The sequence below is a fragment of the Bombina bombina genome, chromosome 2, assembly GCF_027579735.1.
Source record: "Bombina bombina isolate aBomBom1 chromosome 2, aBomBom1.pri, whole genome shotgun sequence".
Classification (NCBI taxonomy): domain Eukaryota; kingdom Metazoa; phylum Chordata; class Amphibia; order Anura; family Bombinatoridae; genus Bombina; species Bombina bombina.
Window position 1 is genome coordinate 621,636,021 of NC_069500.1, and position 27,155 is coordinate 621,663,175.

Here is a 27,155-nt window from a genome sequence, read left to right on the forward strand (position 1 = left end):
AATTCTAAAAGAGCTGAATTATCTTTAGGGCAATGCCCTACAAAAGGCCCTTTTAAGGGTTATTGCAATTTATTTTAGTGTTAGGGTTTATTTTTTGTTTTGGTTGGGTTTTTTATTTTATTGGGCATGTAGATTAGTGTTAGATATAATGGTGTGTTTTTTTTATTTTGGGTACTGTATTTTATTAGTTTTTGTAATTTAGATTTTTTTATTTTATTGTAACTTAGATTATTATTTTTTTCATGCAATTTAGGGGGTTTAGTTGAGAGTGGGTTAGGTTTTAGGTAGAGTAGGGTTAGTTTGCATTGGGGATTGTGGTGTTTTAGGATTATAGTGTAGGGTACTTGTGGTGGGCTAGTGGCAGTATAGGGGTTAATAGGATAGGCGACGAAGCTGGGTGTTAGCTATACCAATGACATGTATAGTAAACGCCTTTCGGCAATGCCACTATGTCAGGAGCTTGGAATATTTTGACAGGCTCGCTCGATACCCTACTGTGAGTGTTATTTCTTCTGCTGGCTGTGTTTGCATAGCTTGGCAATAGCCTATACTTAAGCATATAAACTTTCAGTATAGGTAGGGATGCCACAGGCTAAATCAGCTATTTCAAATGTCAAAATAAGGGTAAAGGAGCTACTTGTAAACAATTTAATACACTCCTACAGATAAAATGGATTATAGGGAACAAATTAAAGGGGGGATTTTGGGTAAACTGTCCCTTTAATCTATCTTTTTAACAATGAGTGGCTTCATATCCATAAACATTTAGCTCATATTATATCAATACCTAAAAAGGAGAAAGACAATTTGCAGATAACATTTTCCTATCTTGCCCCTTATGACACTAGATCAGTAAGTCCTTATCCTAACAGTTTACATTACTGCAGTAAAATTATATATAGATAACAATTTTCAAGTTGTTTAACATTAACCTTTTCTTACATAGGGCTAGATTACAAGTGGCTCAATAATAACAGAACGGATGTGATATGCAGTATTGCTGGACCGCGCTAACATCAGCACGCACCTTGATATTACCATAGTATATCAGATTTACCAGACAAGGTTAAGCATGGCCAACATTGCTCCAGAGCGCACTCATTAATTTCAAAGGATATTTTGACCACGATAAATAGCACTGACATATTATAAGTTGAAAGTTATCAGTTGTGCTTAACAAAATAGCACTAGAAGAATTATTGAGACCTGACGTAAAGTGTAACACACATTAAAATAAAGTATTACACAGTTTTAAATATATATATACAGGGAGTGCAGAATTATTAGGCAAATGAGTATTTTGACCACATCATCCTCTTTATGCATGTTGTCTTACTCCAAGCTGTATAGGCTCGAAAGCCTACTACCAATTAAGCATATTAGGTGATGTGCATCTCTGTAATGAGAAGGGGTGTGGTCTAATGACATCAACACCCTATATCAGGTGTGCATAATTATTATAAATCAAATAAGGGAATCTTGTGGGGGAGAGTAACAGTTGGCGTGGTGTGCTGGCACTAATTGTTTGTTCAGGTGTGACCGACAAATATGATATGCTCTTTTCGAGCGGTCCTGAGCACAATATATATATAGGAGAAGTGGGGTTCCGTCCGCTCCCTTGTCAGACCGGTTCCCTTACCAACTATCACACCGCTGTAGAGAGATAAGTATGTATACACACTAGAGTTCACAACGTTATCTAGCCAAATGCAGAGCTGTGGGATAAGAAGCAATTTGGTACCTTCGATCCTGCTGTTACCCACCGAGAACCTTCCTCTGTCCGCTATCCGCTGACGTGTGACCAGTGCCTCCACCAATACAGGTGTCGTGTAGCTCCCAGTACAGCTTCCTTCGTAGGTACGGTGTGTGTCTCCTCCTCGCCAAACGTCCCCAACAACAAGCAAGCAAACTATGCGGTCAGGATGTTGCGCTCACTTCCTGCCTGTGCTCACTCCGGGAGGCCAATAGAAACTATGTGAAAGTAATTGAGGAGCACAGGTGCGAATGAGTTGTAACTGAACGGTTTATTCCAGAACGTAAAGCATAGTTACAACACAAATGAGTGAAGAAAATACACAGCGGTTAGTAGTATGACTAACCAAACAAACAAACAAACAGTGTGAGGGGAGGAATGAACAACTCCCCGGGGGTAATACATGACAGAAAAAGAAAATATCTGCTGTAGGGAAGCAGACTGCAAAAAAGACAGGTATACGCGTTTCAGCAGATTGCCTTACTCATTACCTAGTTAAGAAAATATGTGTGTGCTCTTTAAAAAGACTTGTAGACAGCTTCCTATTGGTTGTTGGGGACCCACCTCCCTGTTGCTAAGTGCAAAAAACAAACAAACCAATTTCGTAGTTCTGTAGGTACACAGAAAATCACTACTTATATCTATTTTCAATTCCATTTAAACTCCTAGGGTGTTAATACTACTTAATAATATACTAAGGTATAGATATATAAACAAACAAAACTAACTAAACAACCATAACTGCTGTATTGCAGAGGCGCTACTTTATCAGTGTTGTATCAACTATCTAGGTATAAGTGACCAGACACATGGAGGTACAGTTGAAAGTTAGTGATCTGGCTATGTCATATGTTCCATGGATAATGCGCAATTCATCAGTTCTCTTAAATTTTAGGTAGAACCTCTGCTTCCATGCTCTCTGAAACATAATATAAAAATTATATGAGACATATTAAAGAGGACATAGTTAATAATACAGCCAGATGTAGAGTAATTATTAAGTTAGTACACTAAATGCACAGGATGAGACAACACCAATCAATCATAGATACAATTGCATGTATACATGGTGGATACTGCGAGGGTGGCATTTCTGATCTAAATAACCTTGCCAATATGGTGCCATATGAGTACACGGGTTTAAGAGGGTGGTGTATACACGTGGGCCATGAACCCTAGCTACACTCACATTGGTCACAGGTGAGAAAAATTTCCTACTCCAACCTGGATAGGGGGGACAGGAGGGGAGGACAGAAGACCTTAGACTGGAGGAGAGATCTGTATAAACAAGGGTGTGTATATTATCACCAAAAGTTTATTAGATCATATTCAGAGTTCAAGCCTTCAGGAACCCTTGTCCTGAGTTTAAAGATCCATAATACTTCCCTCTCCCCCAGCCTCCGGTCTCTGTCCTGTCCTCTCTTAAGTGGGGGAACCTTTTCTATGAAGGTCCAAGAAAATGTAGATGTATCCTTGGAGTGTGTACCCGCAAAATGTTGTACAAGGGGGGTTGACAATACTCCAGCCCTGATATCTGCTAGATGTTCTTTTATGCGGACCCTGGCTTCCCTGGTCGTAAGACCTACATACTGGAGGGAACAGTTCCTACAGCTGATGACATATACCACATATGTAGATCTACAGTTGAGGCATGTATCAATTTCATATGTTTGGCCAGTTGTTAGTGAGTTGAACTGATTTCCTATTGTCAATTTCTCGCATGCCACACAAGTCCAATGGTGGCAGCGAAAGGTGCCCTTACAGCTCAGCCATGATGATACATTTAGGCCTTGTTTTTTAAGCCTAGTGGGTGCTATTAGGTTACCTATAGTTTTATTTTTCTTATAGGACACTCTCAGACCTCTCTCTACTACCTCCTTTAATTTATCGTCAGCCGACAACATACTGAAATTTCTTTTGAGAATTTGACAAATGTCATCATATTGTTTAGAATACTCTGTTAGGAAAGTAATCTTATCATCTGTTCCCTGTTGAGGGCTCAGTCTTCCCCTTGAGGCTCTAGAGGGTCCAAGGAGTTTGTCCCTCGGTATACCCTCAACAACATTCCTTGCTTTAGTGATAACTGAATTCAAATAGCCCCTCTCCCTAAGCCTTCTCTCGAGGTCATCCGCTTGTTTACTGTAAACTGCTGCATCGCTGCAGTTCCTCTTCAAGCGGATGAACTGCCCCTTTGCTACTCCCTTAAATACTCCTTGCGGGTGACAACTTTTTGCGTGCAAAAGGGAATTTCCCGAGATTGGCTTCCGATAGGTTTCGGAGGCTATTTTCTGTCCTGGCTTGCCTATCAGCGTTACATCTAGAAAGTTGATACTTCTACTCTGTACTTCATGGGTAAAATGAATACCCAAAGCCTCATCATCCAAGCTATTCAGAAAGATCTGTAGGTCAGATCTATTACCCCTCCATATGAACAGGAGGTCATCAATAAAACGGCCATACCAAATTATGCACTCTTTGTGGGGATTGCCATCTCCAAAGACGTGGGACAGCTCCCACCAACCCATAAAGAGGTTGGCATAAGAGGGGGCAAACTTCGCCCCCATCGCTGTCCCACGCCTTTGGAGAAAGAAATCTCCCCCAAACTCAAAATAGTTATGGCTCAATAAAAAATGAGTTACCTCTACTACATAGTCCACGAAGGTAGAATCTGCCCCCAGTATCTTTCCATAAAAAAGCGGATGGCCTCCAATCCCCTCTCATGTGGAATGGAGGTGTAGAGTGACTTTACGTCAGCTGTTACCCATATGAAATCTTCACCCCACTCTACACATGAGAGGAGATTGAGAACGTGCTTAGTGTCCGAAAGGAAGCTCCATAACGAGCTCACCATTGGTTGTAGCACCTGATCAAGCCACTCTGACAGGTGCTCCAAGAGGGAGCCAATGCCACTTACAATTGGCCTCCCCTGCACATTCTGGACAGACTTGTGTACCTTAGGCAAGTGATTAAAGGTGGGTATTGCCGGGTTGGGCACCAACAGGTAATCCCTTGTGTTGTCATCAATGATGCCCATCTCCACTCCATTGTCTACAAGGGAGGCCAACTGCCGCCGGTACAACCTGGTGGGGTCACCTGCCAGAGTGGCATAATCATCCTGATTACTCAGTTGTCTATATGCCTCTTCTTTAAACTTCTCTGTACTAAGTACCACTATTGTACCCCCCTTGTCGGCGGCCCTCACCACAATACTATCATTGTTAGCAAGGCTATCCAACGCTTTCTTGTGGTTGAAGGATATATTACGTTTCTGACCTCTATTAGAGCTATAGTATAACCTGGTGAGATCCTGCTCTACTCTTTGTTGGAATTTCTCAAGAATTGATCCCCTAATATGTAGAGGATAAAAGGTTGACTTACATTTGAAGGATGGTGCTCGTACCACCCTCCCAGTGATGTGATCACCCCCTTCTGCCCCCAATGTTTCCAGGGCTCTAATGTCACAGTATTCCTGAAATGCAAGGTCCCCCCCCATCCCTTATTTTCTTTTTCTGTCATGTATTAGCCCCGGGGAGTTGTTCATTCCTCCCCTCACACTGTTTGTTTGTTTGTTTGGTTAGTCATACTACTAACCGCTGTGTATTTTCTTCACTCATTTGTGTTGTAACTATGCTTTACGTTCTGGAATAAACCGTTCAGTTACAACTCATTCGCACCTGTGCTCCTCAATTACTTTCACATAGTGCATAATTATTAGGCAACTTCCTTTCCTTTGGCAAAATGGGTCAAAAGAAGGACTTGACAGGCTCAGAAAAGTCAAAAATAGTGAGATATATTGCAGAGGGATGCAGCACTCTTAAAATTGCAAAGCTTCTGAAGCGTGATCATCGAACAATCAAGCGTTTCATTCAAAATAGTCAACAGGGTCGCAAGAAGCGTGTGGAAAAACCAAGGCGCAAAATAACTGCCCATGAACTGAGAAAAGTCAAGCGTGCAGCTGCCAAGATGCCACTTGCCACCAGTTTGGCCATATTTCAGAGCTGCAACATCACTGGAGTGCCCAAAAGGACAAGGTGTGCAATACTCAGAGACATGGCCAAGGTAAGAAAGGCTGAAAGACGACCACCACTGAACAAGACACACAAGCTGAAACGTCAAGACTGGGCCAAGAAATATCTCAAGACTGATTTTTCTAAGGTTTTATGGACTGATGAAATGAGAGTGAGTCTTGATGGGCCAGATGGATGGGCCCGCGGCTGGATTGGTAAAGGGCAGAGAGCTCCAGTCCGACTCAGACGCCAGCAAGGTGGAGGTGGAGTACTGGTTTGGGCTGGTATCATCAAAGATGAGCTTGTGGGGCCTTTTCGGGTTGAGGATGGAGTCAAGCTCAACTCCCAGTCCTACTGCCAGTTTCTGGAAGACACCTTCTTCAAGCAGTGGTACAGGAAGAAGTCTGCATCCTTCAAGAAAAACATGATTTTCATGCAGGACAATGCTCCATCACACGCGTCCAAGTACTCCACAGCGTGGCTGGCAAGAAAGGGTATAAAAGAAGAAAATCTAATGACATGGCCTCCTTGTTCACCTGATCTGAACCCCATTGAGAACCTGTGGTCCATCATCAAATGTGAGATTTACAAGGAGGGAAAACAGTACACCTCTCTGAACAGTGTCTGGGAGGCTGTGGTTGCTGCTGCACGCAATGTTGATGGTGAACAGATCAAAACACTGACAGAATCCATGGATGGCAGGCTTTTCAGTGTCCTTGCAAAGAAAGGTGGCTATATTGGTCACTGATTTGTTTTTGTTTTGTTTTTGAATGTCAGAAATGTATATTTGTGAATGTTGAGATGTTATATTGGTTTCACTGGTAAAAATAAATAATTGAAATGGGTATATATTTGTTTTTTGTTAAGTTGCCTAATAATTATGCACAGTAATAGTGACCTGCACACACAGATATCCCCCTAAAATAGCTATAACTAAAAACAAACTAAAAACTACTTCCAAAACTATTCAGCTTTGATATTAATGAGTTTTTTGGGTTCATTGAGAACATGGTTGTTGTTCAATAATAAAATTAATCCTCAAAAATACAACTTGCCTAATAATTCTGCACTCCCTGTATATATATATATATATATATATATATATATATATATGAAAAAATAGTACTAACTGTTACGCACTAACCATTTCGGACCAAAAGAGTGACTTTATGAGGCCAATTTAACAAAGGTCTTGCGGACCTGATCCGACAGTGCGGATCAGGTCCGCAAGACCTCGCTGAATGCGGAGAGCAATACGCTCTCCGTATTCAGCATTGCACCAGCAGATCAGAAGAGCTGCTGATGCAACGCCACCCCCTGCAGACTCGCGGCCAATCAGCCGCCAGCAGGGAGGTGTCAATCAACCCGATCGTACTCGCAGAGTCTGAAGCAGCATGGATCGACGCAGCAGGAAGCAGATTCCCCCAAAAAGACTGCAGGACAGCGTGGTGACCATACAGCTACCTAGGAGAAAAGAGATGAAGGCAGTTAAGAATAAGCTCAGGGCTCGCTCCCTTCTTCCTCCCGGTTCACCACCATTCCTTCCACCTCATTTCCTTCCCTCCATGTCCCCCCCCCAGCAGCCCCTGCTTCTCCCCCTCTATATCTCCTTCCTGGTCTGCCTCCTCCCTTTCCAGGTCCCCCTCCCCCCGCTCCCCGCTTCTCCTATTCAGCCCTTCCTCCTCTGTTACCCCCCCCCCGCGGCCTCCCTTCTACCAGGCCGCATGGTCCATGCACTGTTCCAGGGGGCCATAAGGCCTCCTCCGCTAACATGGCCGACGCTGCTGAGAACCCTCCCACCCAGGCCCACAACCAGAAGCGACCGCGGGCATCGCTTCCGGTTTTGGAGCGCAACTCCGATATGGCCAGTAAGCTCAGGGGAGTGGAGGATACAGTTGGGACCTCCGCTCCCTCCCCTAAACAACGCACAGGCTTGGAGGTGGTGGGACCCATGGGTCACCACATACCTCTTAAGCGCCACCGGAAGCAAAGTGGGGTATCGCTTCCGGTTTTCCATTCAATAAGGGATAATGTGCAAGGCCTCAAAAAGACCCCATCTAGGGGTAATGCCTTCTATAAAGGTAGGGGGGACCTTTCCCCCTCCTGCATATGGCCCCTCAAATCCCCACCCCCGCTAAACTCCCCTGCTATCAGAGCCAGGGCCTTCCACGCCACCTAGAAAATGTGCAAGGGTATCTCTCCAGGCCAGCTCACCTAGATAATAAAAGCAACAGGGGGGCACGAGATTTTACCCAGGTCCTGCAGGCCCTCTCCCAGCCGGCGGCCTGGGGCCCCTGCCCAGGGTTATAACATCCCGCCCCACCCCCATAAGGTCCACAGGGAGCTCACCCCCATCCCCTCCAAACTCCTTTCCATTACCCCCCCTTCCGTCCTGTTTTACCACCACCAGGGAGGCCTGCCTCCCCCATTACGGCTCTCCTCCACCCCCTAGGGTCCCACAATACCCCCCATATTTTTCTCCCCCCCCATCTCTTCCCAGCACTACGGCAGCCACCACAGGAAATGGACCGCTCCGAAAGTGCCGCAAGTACGTCTTACAACAGCAAGAGAGGAGCACAGGTCACAGCCGACCGCGGAAGGAAGCAATCAAGAGGGGATAGCAGGTATCAGACAGACACCACCAAGGGCGTGAGTGAGTATATTGATTTATGTGACAGAAGTGCTTTAAATTCATCATCGGACTCGGAATAAAACAGTTCTGGTTCCGACTCTGATTCAGATGGGGTAGGGGACAACAGGTCCAAGTGTGACAAAATAGTTAAATTACTACAAAAAAATTAGAAAAAATACCAGGCAGAGTCCAATAACTAGACAGCGGGTTACATCTGAGGCATACGCCAATAACACCCGATAACACATAGCAAACATAGGGAAGTATAAGGGGGGATTTCTAACTCCGCAGATAGAACTGTTATTCCATGCAAATTGGATCCGTTATGGGATCATTTGAAACAAAAAACAATTAGGAAAGCAAGGCTGGGGCGGTACATTGACATGTTCCAATTAACCAAGGAGGCAGTGAGGGATAAGGAGGAAAAAAAATTGCAAAAAAAAAAAATTGACGCACCTAGGAAAGACATAGTGCAATGGATGAAGGGTTTCTTAATATATGATGCATGCTACTTAACAGACAGACCAACACAAGGGGAGAGCCTTGCTAGATATATGCATACCATATTAGAGGTATACACAACCTTTGGGGGTCAGGCGTGGAGGGATTACGACATTCAATTTAGGAAAAAACTAGGAAGGGCTACCGCAAAATATTTTGGTAGGAAGGAACTGGACATGTGGACTAGACTAGTCAAACCGGACAGTAACCATAGGCATAAGGGAACTTATTACGGTAACAGTTTGGGAAATAACACGACGGATGAGGGTAATAAAAAGTTATGTTGGGCATATAACGACAAAAAATGTGACCGACAGAACTGCAACTTTAAACATGCATGCAGATATTGTAAGGGGAATCACCCAGGAGACTGTAATAGAAACGCTAGGCGGCCCTTTTGGACCATACAGGGCAAGGGAGTCATCCAGTCACAAATGAACTAACCCCATACAATGTTACACCCCGCTCCATATCCCAATAATTGTAAAAATGCTGCTAACCTACAAAAACACAAAAAGAGCCACCTTTTTGACAGAGTCATTTACAAATGGGTTCTGTATACCAACGCAAGGGGAGATAAAAACGGTAAATCACGTAATATGGTAATTTCACCGGTGGGAGTAGTGCCAAAAAAAGAGCAAGGGAAATATAGACTCATTCATCACTTGTTCGCACCTAAAGGTACGTCAGTAAATGACGATATAGATGAACAGTTATGTACAGTAAAATACCAGTCCTTTGACCACACAGTTTAAATGATAAAACGATTAGGTCCAGCCGCAGATTTGGGAAAAATAGACATAGAAACGGCATTTAGACTGTTACCTTTACACCCGCAGAGCTATAGGTTGATGGGAATCAAATTTCAGTGACAATATTTCTATGACCGTTGTTTGCCTATGGGGTGCACAATATCCTGTGCATACTTCGAAGAATTCAGCTCATTTATACATGACACGCTGGTGGAGAGAACAGGGTTAAGCAGTATAGCACACTATTTAAACAATTTTTTTATTGCAGGGGAAACAGGAACAAAGCAATGCAAATTTTTAATGACCCAACTACAGGCACTGCTTAAACAATTGGGGGTCCCAATAGCACAGGAAAAGACAGAGGGACCAGTTATGTCACTGACATTTCTGGGTATACAAATAGATACACGGGAGGAGAAATGCAGCCTCCCACTAGACAAGTTGGATAAGCTGGGTAATCAATTAAATAAGGCAAGCACATCAAGGTACATAACACTCAGGGAAATGCAGGCTTTGCTAGGGCTCCTAAATTTTACATGTAAGGTTATCCCCATGGACAGAATTTTCAACAGACGTTTGGAACAGGCTACAGCAGGAGTTAGTAACTCAAGAAGCAACATAGAATTGATTGACGAGATGAGGGAAGACATACAAATGTGGATAAAATTTATTTCACAGTTTAACTGAGCTAGAATTTGGCAAAAGGGACCCCTCTCCAACCAGGTTTATATAAAAATAAGAGGAAAAATAGAAAGGGGAAGTGTGATTTTTTTTTTCTTTTCTTTTAAGCATCATTTTGCAGAGGCTGTTCTGATTATATTTTATAGAAGTGTTGAGCTTCAAATCAGTCTGATTAAGGCTCTCGTTTTTCACATTTGGCTTATTTATTTTTTTACACTATTCCTTGAGTAGTGGGAATACCTTTTTATAGTCACCTACACTTGCTTTCTGCATCTCTTTAAAATTGTATCCTGACTAATAAACTTGTTGGATATTTTCTTGCCCTCTTTTTGGTTTGGACATCTAATCCACATATTTTTCTCCTCTGTACTGTTACGTCACTTACCCCCCTCCCTACTTCCAATTTCTTTGTTTATGGACAAATACTTCAACACTCACAAATTTAAATCACCAAGCATGCCTCCTAAACAGAAGGATAAAAAATGTTGTAATAGTTTAGACAGCAATGAAGCTGGCCAGTTAGATAACCCAAATCCCATGCAAACCAATATTGACAAAAATATTCTAGTGAAGCAAATAGCTGATTTGATGCTTTAAAGTCTGAATTATCCCATTTGTCTAGTAAAATTAACCACTTTGCAAATAAAGTTACTGAGTTAGAAAAAAGGACTTCAGATTTAGAGGACACAATTCTCAGCAAGATATAAAATGACAAAATCAATCTATACAATCTTTACAACTTTACAACGACTGAATGAGTTAGAAGATAGATCACGCAGGAGTTATAGGACTTCTAGAAAATACAGAGTATGCAGATCCATCTGATAGAATTTGACTCAATAACCTTCCAAGAGCATTAGGTATCCCAGAGCATTATATTCCGTTTGCTATAGAAAGACTTGGTACCATATATTCTAAAAATAATGTACTGCCTGCAAAAAGATCAATTGTTATTACATATCTGAACTATCAGGATAAACTCTGAGTTCTTACGCTTTTCTGCAGCAACTTCATCTAAAAGGTGAGAACTTATCAAAATGGGTATCCCAGCTTCCCTTATATATCCTGCTAAAATCAGAATTCTACATGAATCTCAGACTTTAACGCTGCATAATGTTGATGATCTGGAAAAAAATGTAGACAAAGTTAGTCTTAAAGGGACATTATACACTCATTTTTTCTTTGCGTAAATGTTTTGTAGATCTATTTATATAGCCCATAAAGTTGTTTTGTTTTGTTTTTTAAATGTATAGCTTTGCTTATTATTTAATAACATTGCGCTGATTTTCAGACTCCTAACCAAGCCCTAAAGTTTTTTTTTTTTTTTTTTTTTTTTTTTATAAAAGCAGTTTTATTGAAAAAGAAAAGGGTATGATACAATTTGTTCAATGCCAAAATTACAGGTATATGTCTTTTCCATAATACATCTTATGTGCTCTTAATATACTGCTATTTAACATGAATATATCTGAACATGAAAACTAATATAACTTATACAAATTATTCAAATTAGAATACTGATTTCAAATGACATGCTTACAATAATTGGATGTGCAGCAGTATAGACCCTATGGTTTTAGCAGATGAGAATGTGACTTCCTGAGGTGAAATGTTGTTTTTAAACACTAAGTCATCCCTGATTGAGTGGGTGTATGGTCTTTGGTCTTTATGTGTTCTTCCCATAGTACCTTCATTTGGGTATAAGTATCTAATCTCTTGTTGACTAGGTAAGTGTATTCTTCGAGGTCTAGAATTTGTTTAAATGAGTGTAGCCATTGTGCTATACTAGGTATATTTCTGCTCTTCCAATTCTTGGCCACCCATTGTTTTATGCAATTACTCCCTATAAAGATTAGATTCCTCTTATCCTTTGGGGTCTTATTTGGGATAATATTGAATAACCAGATTCGTGGATCCGGGGTTAAAGCGATTCCCACCATCCCTGACATCTCTTTTGCTATGTCTTCCCATAATTTTGCAATTGGGGGACATGTCCACCAGATATGTGACATTGTCCCTGGGTGTTCCCCACATCTCCAACAGAGTTCACTACACGAAGGAAATAACTTGCTTATTCTAACAGGTGTGAGATACCACCTCTGGATTATTTTGAGGTTCAGTTCAATTAGTTTGCTAGAGGCGGATACCTTAGTTACTGTTGAGAAAATTTGTTGTCTGTCTCTGTGTGTAAATTCTATTGCTAATTCTTTCTCCCAGCTATCAATGTAGTGAGGAATACCGCATGATGCTTGCAATATGGAGTATGTAAGGGACAGGGTTCTTTTAATGGGAGTGGTTGAGTTGCACAATACCTCAAAGGGGGTTAAGGAGCGTAATAAGTTGTTCCTCTCTTTATGTTTGTAAAGGTATGAATGACATTGTCTTAGGAAATACCAGTTATGAAATATGAGGAGCCCCTCCTCTATCAGTTCTTCACTTGTTCTCAAATGTTGTTCGTTCCCTAAGTGTAACATCATGATGGGTCTCGGATTTTGTGACCTGTTGTGCGACTGTATTAAACCTATTCCTGGCTCAAAGTCTATATTATCTAAAAGAGGAGTTAGTGGGGAGGCTCTGGATGATATGTGTGGGTATTCTACTAGTATCCTGTCCCATACTTTAATAGTTTCCAAGATAGGTGCGTTTTGACTGATTTTATTTGACAGTGTTGTGCGTCTCTGCCAGCACAATGTGCTTAGGTGTCTTTGCTCTGTGAGGTCATGCTCTAATCTTACCCACGCTTTGTATTCATAATTCGTGGACCAGTCTACTACTCTTTGCAGAAAGACTGCTTGTCTATATTTTTTAAGATTAGGGACCCCCAACCCCCCTTCTTTAATACGAACACACATTAATTTTCTGTTTATCCTTGCTTTTTTTTTATCCCAAATGAAGTCAAACATGTTGTTCTGCAGATTAGTCAAAAAGTTTAGGGGTAAGGGGATAGGTAGGGTCTGTAAAAGATATAGGATACGGGGTAGGACATTCATTTTTATAGTATTGATTCTGCCTAACCATGTGATATGTTGGGAACGCCATGATGACATGTCAGCTATCAGTGACTTCTGTAGGGTTTTATAATTAAGCTCAAACATCTCCTGAACGGATGGCGCTAGCATAATCCCCAAATATTTTAGGCTGTTTTTTTGTATACGGAATGTGCAAATATCTTGTGTTTGTTTAACTAGGGCCTTATCACATTGTAATGGGAGTAGCTCTGATTTGTTTTTATTAATTAGGAAATTAGAAGCCACATGGAATTTGTCAAATTCTTCTATCAATCTGGGAACCGATTCTAAGGGGGATGTTAGAAAGAACAAGATATCGTCTGCATACAGTAAGGCCTTATGCTCTGTCTCTGCTATGTGGAGGCCTCTTATCCTATTGTTTGATCTTATTTTAGTCGCTAGGGTCTCCACTACGCATGCGAACAACAGGGGTGACAGCGGGCAACCCTGTCTGGTCCCATTTGATATATGAAAGGCCCTAGAGAAGATCCCATTCACTCTGACCTTGGCCGTGGGAAGTGTATATAGAGCCATGATTTTTGAAATAAATGTTTCGCATATCCCAAATTTCCCTAGAACTCTGCGTAAGAAGAGCCAACTGACACGGTCAAAGGCTTTCTCCGCGTCAGTGGAGATCACTGCCGTTTGTATTTTCTTGTTTTGCAAATAGTTGATGAGATGTATAGCCCTGACTGTATTATCTTTTGCTTCGCGTGCTTGAATAAAGCCCACTTGATCACTACTGATGATGGACGGTAGAATCATGCCTAGCCTGTTTGCAAGAATTTTTGAGTATATTTTTAGGTCTGAATTCAATAACGAAATTGGCCGAAAGTTCTCAGGTCTATCTGGGGGTTTACCTGGTTTTGGGAGCACTGTTATATAAGCCTCTAGGTTATGTGTCGTGAATGGTGACTTCTCTGTAATGTCATTAAAAAGTGTCAACATCTGGGGGATCAATGTGTTTTTAAATTTTTTGAAATAACCATTGGAGAAGCCATCCGGTCCCGGCGCTTTGTTTGCTGGTAGTTGGGCTATTACGTCTTTTATCTCTTTGTGTGTTATCGGGGCTTTCAAAGTGTTGTTCTGATCTATTGTTAGTTGGGGCAAAGTTATATCACTCAAGTATTCCTGAATATACCCATTTTGATCTATGGGGTTTTCTATTTCACCCTTCAGATTGTACAATTGTTCGTAATACGCCCTAAAGGATTCTGCTATTTGGTCTGAGGTGTATACTTCCTTATTTTGTCTATTACGAAGAGTGAGAATGTAGTTCCTATTTATTTTGCGTTTTAATTTCCTTGCTAGGATTGGGCCACATTTGTTGTCTCCCTCAAAGTACTTCTGTCTCAATTTAAGGGCACTAATTTTGCATTCTTTTCCCAACATGGAGTTGATCGAAGTCCTACAGTCAGCTATTTTCTGATGGGTTATAGGGTCTGTGGGAGTCAGTTCCCTTTGTTTCTCTAGTGTCTCCAGTAAAAGTAGTGCATCATTTAGTGTTCTGCTGGCTTGTTTGGCCTGGTATGATTGTAAGCTGATTATTTCTCCCCTTAACACTGATTTGTGTGCTTCCCATATGGATCTAATATCTAGTGTGGGGTTTGTGTTCGTGTTGATGTCAAAGTATTCTTCTAATTACTTTTCTAATTTCTGGAAGTAGACCGGGTCCTCTAGTAGGCTCTCGTCCAGTCTCCATGTGTATTGTTTGCAGGGGATGTGTGGCCAATTTAGATCGCAACTGACTATTGAATGGTCAGACCATGAATTCGGAAGGATCTTCAGTCGTGTTACCCTGGAAAGGTTTGTGACATCTACCATGAAGTAGTCAATACGTGAGTGTCTATGGTGGGGATTAGAATAGAAGGTATACTCTATCCTGTCAGGGTATGTCACTCTCCAGGCGTCATGTAAGGCAAGGTCTCTCAAGTGTGACTTAACCATGTTGATCACTCGATGTGGTGTGGAGGAGGAGTGATTGGAGTTATCTAGAGTAGGGTTCAGGGTTAGGTTAAAGTCCCCTCCCATTATCACTGCTCCCCTAGCTATCTCTAAGAGTAAGTTAGAGAGTCTTTTGAAGAATATATCTTGCTTTATATTAGGGGCATAAACATTCACTAGGGTGACCATTGAGTTATACAATTTACCAATTAGAATTAGGTACCGCCCTGATTTATCTGCATGTTTTTTAATTAGGGTAAAAGGGATACCTCTCTTTATGAGGATACCTACTCCGTTTGTTTTAATGGAATTTGATGCATAATATGAGTTCCCAAATTTAAACGCAAAAGTTTTAGGTTCTCTCCCCTTGAGAAAATGTGTCTCCTGTAAATATATCACGTCACCTTTCTTCTGTTTAAGATCCCTTAATGCTATGTTCCTCTTGTATTGGCTATTAAGTCCCTTGGCATTAGCTGTGAGCAGATGAATGCTATTCACTGTGTTTGCCATCTTAGATAATAGTTATCTCTCCCTCCCAGACTAGGATTATTATTTTAGGTAAACTAAGTTGAATCGCCTTAGTGTGGGGTGAGTCATTTCTGTGCCATATTGCCATACTAATATACTGTGCGGCTTCTGGGCCGGGTCTATTTTTGGTCCTAAAATCAGTGCCTATGTGTGTGTATCTCCAGCAAGTCACCATGTCAAATCTAGAGTGGTCATTTGAATTAAGTTGAAAACATAAACGATTACATAAACATAAAAGAAAAACAATAACAATAAACAAAAACAATAACAAATAACATTGCTCTTTGGAAGGAACTATCCTTCCGAGCCTAAACAACGTTAGGGAGTGTGTCCAGAGTTGCTCCCTTGTTGACATATTATCATCATTTTTTACTTTACTTGAGGGGTTAGTGCAAACATACATTTGGAAATAACTTGACAATATAACAGTGTGGGCTATTGCCCTAAGTAAACTTCATACTAGGATCCTTGCAAATAAAAGTCCCGAACCTAGTTCATGTTTGTGCTCCAACATTTTTTTTTTTCCCATTAGACAGTCTGAGTCCAACTGGAGCAAAATTTGAAAGGTGATAAATATGATTCTGGTTTTATAGCATTTAACGAAATCTTACTGAATAGCAAAAGTTCCTATCTCATAAAAATAAACAAAGTAAACAGGAGAGATCTCACCCAGTGCTGGAGTCGTGTCTGTCTGATGTTAAATCAGGTCTCTGCTTCAGTTTCGGGCACGGCTTCACTACCCGACTCTTTCGTCTTCTGTCTTTTGGACGTAACTTTTGTCCATTTCTGAATGGATTCCTGCACGTTTTGACTGTGTTTGATGTTTCTTCTGTCCTCCAATCTCACATCAGATGGATGTGGTTGACGAAAAGCCAGATTCAATTCTTCTGTCAAGGTGGGTAAATCTTGTTCCGATTTGTAGGTGATTGTGCGCCCTTCGTGTGACACAATTAGGCTAAAGGGGAAGCCCCATCTGTATTTTATTCGGTGTTCCTGTAGTACTTTAGTTATGTATCTAACCTCTTTTCTTCTTTGTATTGTGGCGGGACTAAGATCTAGGTAGATCTGAATGTTGTGGTCGACATATTGTATGGTGGGAGTAGAGCGTGCTGCTTGCCAAATTTTTTCTTTCTCTGTGTAGCGTAGGAACCGGATGATTATGTCCCTAGGCGGTGCATTTGGAGGGGGTGGAGGTCTTAGGGCTCTGTGTGCTCTGTCCAGTTCAATGTCAGGTATAGCCTGATCTTTAGCTATGAATTTAAATAGTCCTTGAAGATAGTTATGTATGTCTGGTTGTGCTATTGATTCGGGTATACCCCTTATCCTCAGGTTATTGCGTCGCCCTCTGTTATCTAAATCCTCAATTTTGTCTTGTAGAGATTCCAGCTGCGCTTGATGTACATTGGCCTGTGTTGTTACTTCATCGAATAAGGTGTTCATGGTCTCTTGTGTCTCTTCTACACATTCAATCCTCTGCCCCATCTCGTTTAAATTTCTTTTCATGTTTGCTATATCTGTGGTTATGAGAGCTTTGAGGGCATCAAAATCCGCCTTAGTGGGTAGATTAGCTAAGTCAGCTTTTATCTGGGATGCGCAGGCTTCAGAAATAGCCATGGATAGAGCATTTGGGGCATCTAAACTTATTGAGCCTTGGGATGGAGTTTCTGCTTCAGATTGAGAATTTGCAGCGCTCTGAAAAAAGGTGCACACTGAAGCAGGTAGTTGGTTTTGGCTTTTAGGTGCCTTGTCTCCCTTGTTCTTAGCTTTGGAAGTCATCTCTGCAGTACTGTTAGACCAGAGCAAAGTATAGGGCTATAATGGCAGCGTGTTTTGGTATAGGTTTTTGTGCTATTTAGTGTCTTTTGCCTCCACACCCTGTTAATTAGCTGATATGTCTCCAAACTAATGATCTTCCCGCCAGGCCGTTATAGCAATAAAAAACTGCCCTTTATTTTCTTAACTTCATGCGTGTGTTTTATTTCCTTGTCTTTGGCATATATAGTTCAGCATTTTAGTAATATGTAGAGTAGGTACCTCTGGTTTTATGTTCGCACGCTGTAGCCATCTGCCTGGATTCAAGTTTATCCTTTCTCATATGTGTCCCAGTTCACCTGCGGTCTAGGCCCTAATGGCGTCATACAGAATTTACATCTCCTCTCTGTTTGCGGTTAGAGCCGTGTAAAGGAGCGTCTGACTTAGCGACTGTAGTGAGCCACCTAATAACGCTTCAGCCTCTTTTGTAGGCTATTATGTTAGAAAGTCGGGTCTTACCCCTGATATGGTCCCCGAGGCCATGTGTCTCAGCCGGTATCTTGCGATAGCTCTGTTGCGGTTCCCGCTCTGATTTTCACATTGTCCGGTGTCTGGGAGATGTGTATGGGATTAGCACCTCTTGACTGTATTGGGGATCCAAAATTTTTAAATAATACCCTCTATTATGGGCTATCAGGAGCAACTCTGGTGCCGGAGCTTCACACAGCAGCGGCCATTCACCCGCACGGCCAGGCTCCGCCCCCCCAACCAAGCCCTAAAGTTTTATGAGAATACCGTCAGCTACCTACTCCAGCTTGCTCCTGTTTTTGTAAAGGGTCTTTCCATATGCAAAAGAAGGGGGAGGGGGAGTGTCTTATTTCTCACTTGCAATGGGCTTTCCAGCTACCTTTTCAACAGAGCTAAACTGAGAGCTTCTAAGTAAGTATTTAAACAGTTTTATACTGGATTTTTATATCAGTATCTGTGCATCTTATTCTTTATAGTAGTGTCTATTTCATGCAGTTATATGGAAATGAGTGTATACTGTCCCTTTAATGGTGCCACTGCTTGATCATAAGCCTGTAATGTATAAGGATGGGTTGATGGTCAGATTATGTGATTTAAATTTATTTTTCATTTCAACCATATTACCTTTATTGTATGTTTTGTTTAAGGCTCCAGGATGAAAGATTCAATTAATTTTGTTTCTTGGAATGTGGAGGGGATATCTTCTCCAATAGAAAGAAAAAAAATTACACACTATATTAAGAAATTCTCCCCGGATATCGCATTTGTCCAAGAACCTAGCCTAAATAACCTGGAAATTAACAAATTAAAAGTGGGTTGGATTGATGAGATACTTGTCTCTGATGCTATAAATAGAAAAAGGGGAGTGGCTTTTTTCTTTAATAAATCTTTGTATTACTCTATTATTTTGCAAGATATTGATCAAGAAGGGCGAAATTCAGTGCTATGATAGACATTTTGTTCTGGGCAGGATTATATGATAAACTCATTAATATGACTGATTATAAGCTTATTATTGCGGGAGATTTGAATGCGGTATTTAAAGGACCAGTCAACACATTAAATTTGCTTAATCAACAAATGCAAGATAACAAGACAATGCAATAGCACTTAGTCTGAACTTCAAATGACTAGTAGTTTTTTTATAACAAATTTCAAAGTTATGTATATTTCCACTCCCCTTGTACCATGTGATAGCAATCAGCCAATCACAAATGCATATACGTATAGTCTGTGAATTCTTACACATGCTCAGTAGGATCTGGTGACTCAAAAAGTGTAAATATAAAAGAATGTGCACATTTTTTTTAAAGGAAGTAAATTTGAAAGTTGTTTAAAATTACATGCTGTATCTGAATCATGAAAATTTAATTTAACCTGAGTGTCCCTTTAATACATTTTTAGATTGACTCAAAACTAAAAACCCTCACAGATATAGTAAATAAGCTAAATTCCTAGCTAAATTCTCCAAAAGTCTAAAATTAAAGGGACACTGGACCCAAATTTTTTTCTTTCGTGATTCAGATAGAGCATGCAATTTTAAGCAACTTTCTAATTTACTCCTATTATCATTTTTTCTTCGTTCTCTTGCTATTTTTATTTGAAAAAGAAGGCATCTAAGCTTTTTTTCTTGGTTCAGAACTCTGGACAGAATAGATATGTTCTTGATTAGTGAAGCTCTCCTGGGCACAGATGTCAATTCCGAGATTAACAATATCTTAATTTCTGATCACGCCCTCATTACACTTTCTATTTTAATGAATCCCTGCAAAAAAAAAAACAAATTGGAAATTGTTTCTTTCCCTCTTTTCTCTACTCTGATATAAAATTCAGAAATTGGCTATCACATGACTAGAGGGAATTTAAAAATTATAATAAAGAGTATATTTCCAAACCAGAAACCTTCGGGGAATCGGCAATAGCCTATTTAAGAGGTCTAATTAAGGCCTATATGATAAAAAGAAAGAAAACTTTAGGGAAAAGAGAAATACAATTATCCAATCAACTCAAGAAGAGATATGCTGAATATATTGCTAACACAGACAAAAAACATTGGTTAGCCTACATGAAAGCAAAGGAGGAAAGAGTATTGTTTTAAATCAGCAATCTCTTCAATCTAGTTTGAAAAATATAGCAAAAAGTAGTTGTTATAATAGCCCAAAATCTTCTAAATTTCTTGCAAACATCGTGAAATCTAGAAAAAAAACTTTATTAGTACAATAACAATGCAAGGTAAAAAGTACACCTCTCCCTCAGATATTATGAGTAAATTTCATGAATATTATAAAAAAGTATATTCAGCTGATTTAAATGATTCTCAATCTACAGAAAATTCTGGCAGAAAATTACATTACCAAAAATATTGATAGAACAATGTGACCTGATCAACAAAGAAATAGCCCCTGAGGAAATCACCAAATCTATACACAGTTTAGCTAATGGTAAAACCACCGGCCCGGACCAGATTCCATCAGAATTTTACAACATTTGGAAGGATGAAATTCATCCCTTTCTGATAAATCTTTATAACAACTACTTTGTGTCTGATTTAAAACCTCCAATTACTTCTCTGCTTCAAATGTGGTATTAATATCAAAAAAGATAAAAATCCTGAATCATTAGACTCCTATTGCCCTATATCTCTCCTCAATACCGACTATGAAATTCTTGCAAATTTCATTGCAGACAGATTGAAAATGATGCTAGGAGATATTATACACCTCGATCAATCTGATTTTATGCAAGGGAGAACAGCCACAAAAAATATCAGAACAGATATGTTATTAATTAAACACTTTTATTCTCAGTCTAAACATCTTTCTAAATGATTTAAAGATCTTGCCCTTATTACGATAGATGCCGAGAAGGCCTTTGACTCCATCTTGTGGGACCATTTATTTAATTCTTTGAACAAGTTTGGATTCTCAGGCCAATTTCATAGGTTTATCAAAACTATTTATACAGATCCCATCTGAGTATCAACGGAACCCTATCTCCTAGTATAACTTTACACAAAGGAACAAGAGCTCTTGTTTGCATTGCTATCAACTTGTGCGTGCAAATATTGCTTTCGCGAAAGGGATATTTAGTGCTCCATTTGTAATCTGGTCCTTAGTGTTTTAAGGATTAGAACAAGGTATGTAAAATATAAATATTTCTAATAGAAAATGTTTTTTTTAATGTTTATTGTCTCTTTAATAAAAACAATTAGTTTTATTTAACTAAAACAATAAAATTATATTTAAATAATTTTTAATGCTTGCCCCTCCCTCCTCACACTTAGTTCCTTGTGCAGATCTAAGATCTATGCCACTTAAAACAATATTTTATTCATTGAGCTTCTTGAAACTTAGTATGGGTTGATTCTGTGTACTGTACATAGAACTTTTAACAATTTTCCAATTTACTTCTTTTATCTAATTTGCTTTGTTTACTTGGTATCCATTGTTGAAAAGCATACATAGGTAGGCTCAGAAGCAATGCACTACTGTGAACTAGCTGCTTGTCACTGTCTCAGCCATTGTGTTCAGCTAGGCCCCAGTAGAGCATTGCTCTGCTTCAACCAATAGAATTAAGAAAATTTGATAACCTGAAAATTCTATGCTCTATCTGAAACCAAAAAGTTTTCTTTAATGATAATATCCCTTTAGGCTCTATTTCTCAACTCTGCATGTTTATTCTGTAATATTTTTGCAGTGAAGAAGGGGTATATTAGTTCTGCAGACACAAATTCACAGTTTTGAGAATTAAAAAAACCCAATATTATGTGATATAAACTTCAACATAGAAAAATTTCCCAAAATAATCTGACAGAAACCTCTAGGAGAGCAAGACATTGTGAACGGATTAATGGAATTCATTTAACAAAAAAATTAAACATTACAGCATCTTGGTTTACAGAGAAAAACGAATCTATATTTCAGGTTTAATAACCTTTAGATTATAATGTTTATTAAACAGGAACTATCCTTAGATAGATTTTTCGTCAAAAAAGCATTTCATTTAAAAAAAAAAAACTAATCCTATTTAACTAACAAATATCAGATTTAAATAAAAAAAAAAAGATTTTTTATCCATCCCGTATAAACCCCTTAGTGACCAGACCACTTTTCCATTTGTTGACCGTTTGGGACCAGGGCTATTTTTACATTTCTGGAGTGTTTGTGTTTAGCTGTAATTTACCTCTTACTCATTTACTGTACCCACACATATTATATACCGTTTTTCTCGCCATTAAATGGAATTTCTAAAGATACCATTATTTTCATCATATCTTATAATGTACTATAAAAAATATATAAAATGATGAAAGAAATGAAAACAACACACTTTTTCTAACTTTGACCCCCAACATCTGTTACATATCTACAACCACCAAAAAACACCCATGCTAAATAGTTTCTAAATTTTGTCCTGAGTTTAGAAATACCCAATGTTTACATGTTCTTTGATTTTTTTGCAAGTTATAGGGCAATAAGTACAAGTAACTTAATTGATTCTATGATAAATGGATACAGAAGGTGAAGACAGTTTTTTGGCTCCAAGGACGTACCCAGTTCTGCCTTCATTTACACAAGAAAAAAGAGAAAAAATCTATACCGGTATAGAGTGAATCATTCTTCTACAATCAGATAACTTCAACTGGATACAAAGGTAACAATAAATGGTTAAATAAAAAGAGAGAAGCGCTCAACCTGGAAACGAACAATAGCATAATAGCTTGTTCTATGGCTAGTTACCACCCAAGAAGCAGCCTCTTTTTGCTCAACATGTGCCTTTCACAGAGAAAAACTTTCCTGAAGCATATCAGTCTGATCCTGACTTCACAGTACAGTCCAGCCCCGAAATACCAGGCAATTCTTCTCTGAACGAGAGAAACAGCAAAACCCCAGACGTACGTTTCGGCCTATTGTGGGCCTCGTCAGTGAGGTGCAGCCATATCCCTCTAGGCACACTGAGCAACGGGTCCACGTCTGGATTCCCGCATCACACTTAGGGAGACTTCCCAAAATGTCATAATTTGCATAAATAAAAAGAGAGAAGCGCTCAACCTGGAAACGAACAATAGCATAATAGCTTGTTCTATGGCTAGTTACCACCCAAGAAGCAGCCTCTTTTTGCTCAACATGTGCCTTTCACAGAGAAAAACTTTCCTGAAGCATATCAGTCTGATCCTGACTTCACAGTACAGTCCAGCCCCGAAATACCAGGCAATTCTTCTCTGAACGAGAGAAACAGCAAAACCCCAGACGTACGTTTCGGCCTATTGTGGGCCTCGTCAGTGAGGTGCAGCCATATCCCTCTAGGCACACTGAGCAACGGGTCCACGTCTGGATTCCCGCATCACACTTAGGGAGACTTCCCAAAATGTCATAATTTGCATAAATAAAAAGAGAGAAGCGCTCAACCTGGAAACGAACAATAGCATAATAGCTTGTTCTATGGCTAGTTACCACCCAAGAAGCAGCCTCTTTTTGCTCAACATGTGCCTTTCACAGAGAAAAACTTTCCTGAAGCATATCAGTCTGATCCTGACTTCACAGTACAGTCCAGCCCCGAAATACCAGGCAATTCTTCTCTGAACGAGAGAAACAGCAAAACCCCAGACGTACGTTTCGGCCTATTGTGGGCCTCGTCAGTGAGGTGCAGCCATATCCCTCTAGGCACACTGAGCAACGGGTCCACGTCTGGATTCCCGCATCACACTTAGGGAGACTTCCCAAAATGTCATAATTTGCATAAATAAAAAGAGAGAAGCGCTCAACCTGGAAACGAACAATAGCATAATAGCTTGTTCTATGGCTAGTTACCACCCAAGAAGAAGCCTCTTTTTGCTCAACATGTGCCTTTCACAGAGAAAAACTTTCCTGAAGCATATCAGTCTGATCCTGACTTCACAGTACAGTCCAGCCCCGAAATACCAGGCAATTCTTCTCTGAACGAGAGAAACAGCAAAACCCCAGACGTACGTTTCGGCCTATTGTGGGCCTCGTCAGTGAGGTGCAGCCATATCCCTCTAGGCACACTGAGCAACGGGTCCACGTCTGGATTCCCGCATCACACTTAGGGAGACTTCCCAAAATGTCATAATTTGCATAAATAAAAAGAGAGAAGCGCTCAACCTGGAAACGAACAATAGCATAATAGCTTGTTCTATGGCTAGTTACCACCCAAGAAGCAGCCTCTTTTTGCTCAACATGTGCCTTTCACAGAGAAAAACTTTCCTGAAGCATATCAGTCTGATCCTGACTTCACAGTACAGTCCAGCCCCGAAATACCAGGCAATTCTTCTCTGAACGAGAGAAACAGCAAAACCCCAGACGTACGTTTCGGCCTATTGTGGGCCTCGTCAGTGAGGTGCAGCCATATCCCTCTAGGCACACTGAGCAACGGGTCCACGTCTGGATTCCCGCATCACACTTAGGGAGACTTCCCAAAATGTCATAATTTGCATAAATAAAAAGAGAGAAGCGCTCAACCTGGAAACGAACAATAGCATAATAGCTTGTTCTATGGCTAGTTACCACCCAAGAAGCAGCCTCTTTTTGCTCAACATGTGCCTTTCACAGAGAAAAACTTTCCTGAAGCATATCAGTCTGATCCTGACTTCACAGTACAGTCCAGCCCCGAAATACCAGGCAATTCTTCTCTGAACGAGAGAAACAGCAAAACCCCAGACGTACGTTTCGGCCTATTGTGGGCCTCGTCAGTGAGGTGCAGCCATATCCCTCTAGGCACACTGAGCAACGGGTCCACGTCTGGATTCCCGCATCACACTTAGGGAGACTTCCCAAAATGTCATAATTTGCATAAATAAAAAGAGAGAAGCGCTCAACCTGGAAACGAACAATAGCATAATAGCTTGTTCTATGGCTAGTTACCACCCAAGAAGCAGCCTCTTTTTGCTCAACATGTGCCTTTCACAGAGAAAAACTTTCCTGAAGCATATCAGTCTGATCCTGACTTCACAGTACAGTCCAGCCCCGAAATACCAGGCAATTCTTCTCTGAACGAGAGAAACAGCAAAACCCCAGACGTACGTTTCGGCCTATTGTGGGCCTCGTCAGTGAGGTGCAGCCATATCCCTCTAGGCACACTGAGCAACGGGTCCACGTCTGGATTCCCGCATCACACTTAGGGAGACTTCCCAAAATGTCATAATTTGCATAAATAAAAAGAGAGAAGCGCTCAACCTGGAAACGAACAATAGCATAATAGCTTGTTCTATGGCTAGTTACCACCCAAGAAGCAGCCTCTTTTTGCTCAACATGTGCCTTTCACAGAGAAAAACTTTCCTGAAGCATATCAGTCTGATCCTGACTTCACAGTACAGTCCAGCCCCGAAATACCAGGCAATTCTTCTCTGAACGAGAGAAACAGCAAAACCCCAGACGTACGTTTCGGCCTATTGTGGGCCTCGTCAGTGAGGTGCAGCCATATCCCTCTAGGCACACTGAGCAACGGGTCCACGTCTGGATTCCCGCATCACACTTAGGGAGACTTCCCAAAATGTCATAATTTGCATAAATAAAAAGAGAGAAGCGCTCAACCTGGAAACGAACAATAGCATAATAGCTTGTTCTATGGCTAGTTACCACCCAAGAAGCAGCCTCTTTTTGTTCAACATGTGCCTTTCACAGAGAAAAACTTTCCTGAAGCATATCAGTCTGATCCTGACTTCACAGTACAGTCCAGCCCCGAAATACCAGGCAATTCTTCTCTGAACGAGAGAAACAGCAAAACCCCAGACGTACGTTTCGGCCTATTGTGGGCCTCGTCAGTGAGGTGCAGCCATATCCCTCTAGGCACACTGAGCAACGGGTCCACGTCTGGATTCCCGCATCACACTTAGGGAGACTTCCCAAAATGTCATAATTTGCATAAATAAAAAGAGAGAAGCGCTCAACCTGGAAACGAACAATAGCATAATAGCTTGTTCTATGGCTAGTTACCACCCAAGAAGCAGCCTCTTTTTGCTCAACATGTGCCTTTCACAGAGAAAAACTTTCCTGAAGCATATCAGTCTGATCCTGACTTCACAGTACAGTCCAGCCCCGAAATACCAGGCAATTCTTCTCTGAACGAGAGAAACAGCAAAACCCCAGACGTACGTTTCGGCCTATTGTGGGCCTCGTCAGTGAGGTGCAGCCATATCCCTCTAGGCACACTGAGCAACGGGTCCACGTCTGGATTCCCGCATCACACTTAGGGAGACTTCCCAAAATGTCATAATTTGCATAAATAAAAAGAGAGAAGCGCTCAACCTGGAAACGAACAATAGCATAATAGCTTGTTCTATGGCTAGTTACCACCCAAGAAGCAGCCTCTTTTTGCTCAACATGTGCCTTTCACAGAGAAAAACTTTCCTGAAGCATATCAGTCTGATCCTGACTTCACAGTACAGTCCAGCCCCGAAATACCAGGCAATTCTTCTCTGAACGAGAGAAACAGCAAAACCCCAGACGTACGTTTCGGCCTATTGTGGGCCTCGTCAGTGAGGTGCAGCCATATCCCTCTAGGCACACTGAGCAACGGGTCCACGTCTGGATTCCCGCATCACACTTAGGGAGACTTCCCAAAATGTCATAATTTGCATAAATAAAAAGAGAGAAGCGCTCAACCTGGAAACGAACAATAGCATAATAGCTTGTTCTATGGCTAGTTACCACCCAAGAAGCAGCCTCTTTTTGCTCAACATGTGCCTTTCACAGAGAAAAACTTTCCTGAAGCATATCAGTCTGATCCTGACTTCACAGTACAGTCCAGCCCCGAAATACCAGGCAATTCTTCTCTGAACGAGAGAAACAGCAAAACCCCAGACGTACGTTTCGGCCTATTGTGGGCCTCGTCAGTGAGGTGCAGCCATATCCCTCTAGGCACACTGAGCAACGGGTCCACGTCTGGATTCCCGCATCACACTTAGGGAGACTTCCCAAAATGTCATAATTTGCATAAATAAAAAGAGAGAAGCGCTCAACCTGGAAACGAACAATAGCATAATAGCTTGTTCTATGGCTAGTTACCACCCAAGAAGCAGCCTCTTTTTGCTCAACATGTGCCTTTCACAGA